The sequence below is a fragment of the Meleagris gallopavo genome, chromosome 10 (genome assembly GCF_000146605.3).
Source record: "Meleagris gallopavo isolate NT-WF06-2002-E0010 breed Aviagen turkey brand Nicholas breeding stock chromosome 10, Turkey_5.1, whole genome shotgun sequence".
Taxonomy (NCBI): Eukaryota; Metazoa; Chordata; class Aves; order Galliformes; family Phasianidae; genus Meleagris; species Meleagris gallopavo.
Window position 1 is genome coordinate 19,745,480 of NC_015020.2, and position 6,920 is coordinate 19,752,399.

Here is a 6,920-nt window from a genome sequence, read left to right on the forward strand (position 1 = left end):
ACACGGACCAACATTATCGCTGTAAAAGAATTACAGTGAAGACAACAAATCAAATGTGCTATACTCTGCTGCTGGAATAAAACCAAGCTCTTAGCGTGCTGGCTGGAACAGGAATGGCGCTGTCTGGTGAGAACAAACCATGTATATTAAACTCCTGGAGAACTGCAAAATTCTAGCAAGGCTACAAATGCATGTCCTTAACAGCAAGTACATTCTTTTTCCTTTTGTGAACTGCTCTTCAGTGCACATACGTGGCAATAGAATACATGACGCTGTGTACAAACAAACTTGTTCCCAGCAGGCTCTTTCCAGTTCCTACCATGGAAAGATCTCCTCCAGAGCTCTCCACATCCTACTGCAGTCCCAGGTTTGGTCACATATCCTCCCCTGTGCTCTGCTCTCTCAGCTCTTGCCTACTTTTGGTTTTTGCAGTCATGGCAATGAGGACGGGCAGCCGCTCTCCATCCACCAGTCAGCCCCTCCAACAGCCCACCCCCGGGCAGAAAAGCCATCCCACGTAGGGTGGGCTGAAACCACACACGGGAAACAACCAGCTGGGTCACAACAAAAGCATCTCTCCCTTTTCAAAGAAGGAAGGCAGCAGTAGGACCACAACACATTACTGTGGTGCAAGGGGTGCTAAGACCCTGCACATAAAGATGGTTAAAGCTTTCCTGAGCCTCAGGCTGCTCCTGATTTAGGGGCAGGGATGGGGGCACGTGGAGGCAACTGATGCTAGTGTTAGAGAAGGAAATTAAACGGGAACTGACTGGGACAACCAAGCCTACCATGAAGAGCAGATGTTTCCTCATGCTGGACGATGGCAGTGAGATTAGCCAGAGGAAGCATTATTTTGTCTTTTAAAAAAGTGGACTTCAGAAGGAAGAAAAAAAAGTTTTATTTATCATGGCTACAAGAAGCCATTTGCTTCGTGTTTGCCTTTATCTGCAGGGGACTATGTTTTCACTTCTGCGGGGTGGCTTCTGAAAGCAGAGCAAACAGCTCCTGCTGGGGATGGACAGCACTCAGGGTATCACACTGCCCTGAGAAGAACTATCTTCTCCATTCCCACCATGCACATACAAAACAAAGCACACATGCTGCTAATATCTACAGGAAAAATTGAATGTATTAAGATGGCTGTTCAGCATGGAAAACACAAAGCAGCTGCAGCTGATGGGATTTAAAAGCTTGTCTAGGGCTGTAGACAACCCCTGCTTTAAGCCTCATCTCTTACTCCATGCACATTCGGTGCAGAGTGGCAAATCAGAGCCTACATTTGGCCATGCAACATAACACCAGAAAAACTAAACATCTTTCCCCACTTCATGAGAAGTGCACTGTTCCCAGGTGGAAAGCACAGCCAGAAGAGGAAACTCATCCCCTGCTGTGAGGCCACTGGAAGCCACGGGCATCCAGCACAGCACTCAGCACAGCTCCTTCTGGTTACAGCAGCTCTCCAAGAGCCCAATGTGTGGCTGGTGCCCTATGCTCTGCAATCAGCTTCAGGGAGACTCCTGGTCCTTTTTTCCAGGTGATGGCTCTGTGTTGGTGGGAGCGTGGCTGTACTTGGGATGAGCTGACTGCACACAGGCCTCAGGTCCCCTACAGGCACCTGCAGGATCTCCTACAACTTGCTCCATGTCTGCAGTCTGCTGTACAGACTTACCTGGCTTCTGTACCATAGCATTCACAAACACAGTGAACCACTACTGGAAAGCATCATGCTTCTGATGCTATATGATAATCCCAAACATTATTTCTATGCCCACCAGAATCCAAGCTTCCTAAAACCAACTTAGATTAGAAAATATACTGCACCAAATGTAACCAGAAAAAAGAAATAAATCTCAAAATAGTATCCAAATGAAAAAAATCCATTTGGCAGAAAAGGATTCTATCTCTTTAACAGCTACCTTATATTCGTCACGTCACCTGAGATCCTTAGACAAACCTTCCAGTTAATTGCAGCTCATGGCCTCATGAAGCCCAGGATATCTGTGTTTAAAGTGCATCTTTTCCAGCCGTTTCCCTTCTGACCTCCTTCACTGGTTAATTATTGTTGTGCGCATGTGGTTTACACAGAAAGAAAAAGACAAAGGAGAGGGAAAAAAAAAATCCCCTTGGAATTGGCTTCTAAAGCAAAACACAGCTGGTCATTTTCTAAGCACTCGGAGCTGCAAACGGAATGCAACCATTTGTTTGTACTTCCATCTTTCTTTATTACACACAAAAAAACATTTCTGCTTTATGGGGCTGACGCTACCAAAATGAAAAACCATTCCTTTTTGGTTTTAACTTAAGAAGCACACTGGGGATACCAATTCTTCCCAAGGAAAGGCTCACGGAGACCACAGAAGGAACTTCACATCCTTCTTGTGCTGGGTTATGTCAATTAACGTTATGAACTCTTCTCCTTCTCAGAAGAGCTGGCTCAGGATACAGCCCGGCCCATCTACATCATCTGCTGCATTAACACTTAGGGATGTAACAAATAACAGAAATGGAACTGACAATCTTTGCCCAAAATGGAGCTTAACAATAGGTTTCTACTCCTATTTCTGTTAGTACAACCCAGTTTAGCACCGAGCTACTCAGCACCACACAGTGAGAGCTGCCATCTTTTGGTTCTCCATACAAATACTCAATTTTTCATGCATTTCATCTTACTTTTTCCATACAGTTTGAGGAAGTCTCTTTCCCACAGCCTGCCCCATTTTGAGAGAGTACTGCAAAATGTTTGATTCACCCCTCACGCTCATTACAAAATTATCACTCCTGTCTGCTCTTTGTTTGTGTATCACACACAGGTCTCTGCGTTCAGCAAGCATTTGCCTCTTGAGAAAGGCAGCCTGGTCCAGCAAAGCATCTGCACCAATCCACAGCAAAGACTTGGGTTGGAATTCCCAAAGCTGAATGGCATCAGCTAGTTTTCTGTCTTGGGCTGCAGGCGAAACAAGCTGTCCACGTGTGCCCCTCCTGCCCAACAGGACAGCACCATCCACACTTGCTCCATGGCATGAGTCAGTGGGTACGTGGTACAGCAGACAAGGAGCCCAAGTAAGATACCAGTGCAGGCACGCCCTGAACATCACCTTCCTGCAAAACCTCAGGTCCCACTTCCTCCCTTTGAGTGAAATGGGTTTGATTTACAACCCCCTGCTGAGGAAATACCCAGCTTGATCCCAACCACTGCAGGATAAGCGTGGGCTCTTAACACGGAAGATGAACAATGTGTTCCCTTTTTCTTTACCATCAATTAAAGCAGCAAACGCCATGGAATGCTACCTGGGGTGCTCTTCTGACAGCATCTGAGTGCTAAGGCGGAAAGGGTCACCCCTGGCTGAGCTCCCAACATACCTGCCTGTGAAAATCACCACAGGGCTGGACCTTTCAGGAGAGAACAAAGGCACGTCTCACACTGAGAAAAAACAAGGAAGCCTTGGACAAAGTAAGCTAAGCTGTAGGGACGAGCTGTTCTCTTCTTGCTTGCACAGAGCAGTCAGGGATTCCCATAAGCTTCTTGGAGCACTGCTGGCTCCAGCACGAGACATCCACAGGGCAGGCAGCACCACTTTTGGAGAGGAGGAAAAAGCTGCACTAAAGCTTCTGTGAAAAATACTTTCATTTATCTGTGAGAGCATTTTGACAATGCAAAAGGCATCTGAACACGAGAAGAAACTCCCTGAACACCTTCCTGCAACCACATTTCTGATGCTGGTGGGAACCAGTGACAGCTTTGCTATCACTTTCAGTGGGCGCAGGCTTCACACCAGTTCTGTTTACCCCGAGGCAGGGTAAAGGTCTTTGTCAGTCACCCTGAAACATTGTTCAGGCAATGCACAGGGGCTTCAAATGAACACCAACACAAACTGAGTTTTACTGCCAGTAAAAATCAAACCTGGAGAGTGTTAGGTTGAAATGCACAGGAAAACAGAGGGCAAGGCAGAGGCATTATTCCAGGTCAGAAGAATCCTGTTCAGCTGCAGAACTCAGAAAGGACAGAACTCATCCAAGCACCTTCCAAATGGTGATGGTCCCACTGAAGCAGCAGCTCTGGGCTCCCTATGCAGCCCAGGATGGCTTAAGGGCAATGAGAGGGCAGAGACTAGAGCTTGTAGGAAAGGCTATGTTCATCTGCCCAAACATGTATGCTGCATGACATTTATAGAGCATTTCTTCCATCTTCTTTATTTGAATTCTGACCAAATCTGCAGAATTTTTCCACTGTTTACCCCTGGAAAGATGAGCTGTGTGATACGACATCCTTCAGTGACTGGGACTGATGAGCTCAGTACTGAGCTTCAGAGTACAGGGTCTCCACATCCCATTTCTCTGCCAAACAACAACACACCCTGAAAAAAATATGGGAATACTTCAACTGGGAAAATGCAGTACCCAGAGAGGAAGGGGTGAGCATGCGGCAGGAACCCCAGGAGGGCCAGATGCAGCACTGGGACTGTAGGCACAGCCCCTGCTGGGAGAGGACAGGCAGTTCAGAGCTCCTCAATTGTTATTGTATGTTCCTCAATGTATTACTGACATCTGTTTGGCTTTTACTGAGAGGTCTTAACACCTTCATTTATCTCTGCCAGTGTGGATCTCACCTTTACCAACTCTTTCCTAGTCCCCCAGGCACCATATGAGCTGAACAGAGGCACTGAACAGAAACACAACTCTTCTTTTATGCAGAGATGGAAGAAACACTGAAGCACTGGCACAGACTGCCCAGAGACATGATGGGTGCCCCAACCCTGCAGGCACCCGGGGTCAGGGATCGGGCTCTGAGCACCTATGGAGCTGTTGGTGTCTCTGTTTGCTGCAGGGGAGTGGAACCAAGTGGCTTTTAAAGCCCTTTTCCAACTCAAACGATTCTATGATTTCTGTGAACTCTGTACAAGTGACTACAGAAGTATAATGCTACAGAAGGATGTTCCACTAGTTAAATAGAAAAATGATTAACAGTGTATTTTCGATTAAAAATTAACCATTTCAGATATCATTTACCACACTATAGTAAGATTAACTCAAGATTTTCTTCTGCTAAGGTCAAGAATTAGTAAGTGCATGTGATGGCCAAAGTTCAAGCTAAAATCTGCTGAAGCTTGAAGCCTTCCAATAGAAAAGCAGTATAACCTGGTCAGAAAGACATCTTCTAGCAGGCCAGATTTTTCTGAAACTGCTGCAGCAGCCATTGAGAAGTGCCCACACGAGTATTTAAATGCCCCAATAGTGATAAACAGACTCCATAGGGCACAGGAGTTCTGTGCCTATCCTTGAGGTGTACCACAGTGGTTGAACAAAGCATGGTAAATCAGTTCTGCAAAGACCACATCCGTGGTTTTTCTAAGAAAAAGAAGAGACAACTTAATGGTTGTTTTTTTTTCCTTCCTCCCACTACTGCAATAAGCAGCTTAGAAACTTCTATCTCTTTGCTAGGTAAGCCTTAAAGAAATTCACATTTACGCATCTGAATTACACCCCAATTGAATTACACACAAACGGCCAAACCAAGAGCAGTGTGACCACTTCCTGTGTGTGAATAAGACAAATGGTATGTGTACCTCAACGAGCAAGCCAAACCGGAGGGCAGAGTGTGAATATGGGACGGATCTATTCTTCTTTAAACAATGCAGTCAGGGAGGGCTTCCAGCAGCCATCAAGACAGCTCGTGGGACTGCCGGATGCTGTTTGTTGTGACCAAACATCTCAGCCTCTGAAACTCTAAGCTGCAGAGCAGCTTATTCTGTGTTGGTGTGAGAAGGGCTGCAGCTCAGTGCGAGCACCTCTGGGTACACATCTCTGCCCTGGGTGTGCTGCCCATGAACTACAAACCTGAAGGCAACACTCCAACATGGGAAATCCCTGATAGAAACGCAGCAGTCATGTAAATAAGGCTATCCTCCAGGATGAAGACTTGGAGATCACAGAATCATTAAGATTCAAAAAGACATCTAAGATCACTGAGTCCACTGTGCCCAGTGCCACATCCCCATGGTTCTGACACACCCCCAGGGATGGTGATCCCACCGCTCCACGGGCAGCCCATGACAGTGCCCGACTGCTCTTTCAGGGCAGAATCTTTCCTAACATCCAACCTAACACACAACAGTTCTGTTCCAAGCTGATGTCACTGCACGCTACCTGGTGCTTTAGCCTGCAAGAACATCCAACTCCTCAAATGAACCTGGTGCATTGAAAAGACCGCCTCTACTTGCATAAAATGACACCACTGGGTTGGCATGAAAACACATTGAGTGCATCAGATCAAAAGGTACAAAGATGACACAGCTGCAACCCGTGCCGTAGCACCCTGTGAGATGAATACTAGAACCACCACAGTGAATCTATCTTGGTGGGTAGAATCTATCTACCCTGCCAAGCTGGTGGCTGGCAGAGGCAGAAGGTGCACCAGCAGCAGTGACCCATCCCAGGGCCATTTTATGGAACTTCCTGTCACGCTGCTGAGCTTCTTCGGTCCCACTTCTACTATTTGTCCCCCATGTGATGATTTCTATGACTACAGCCCGGCAGCAGAGCATTCCGGAGACGCTGAGCCCTGGCAGAGCGCTGAGAGAGGAGCGACGTCAGGGTGGGACCGCTGCCGCCCCAGTCCTACACAGCCCTTTCCATCAATTCCCTTCCTGGCGGCCTTTCTCCACCATCAGTTCAGACGCAGCTCCCGTACTCGCCGCTTTACCACGCAGACACGACCCAGCCTTCGCTCCTGCTCTCAGCCGCACCGGCCGGGGCTGGGGAGGCGTCCGCTGAGAGCTGCGAACAGAACCGCGAACCCCGTCAGACCGCGAGGAGGCTCGGGAAGGAGCGGGGAGATTTTCCATAAATATTCCTTCGTTAATAAATAAATAAACAACGCACACAACGCCGCGATGCGGAGCCCGAGGCCGCCGGCCCCCCGC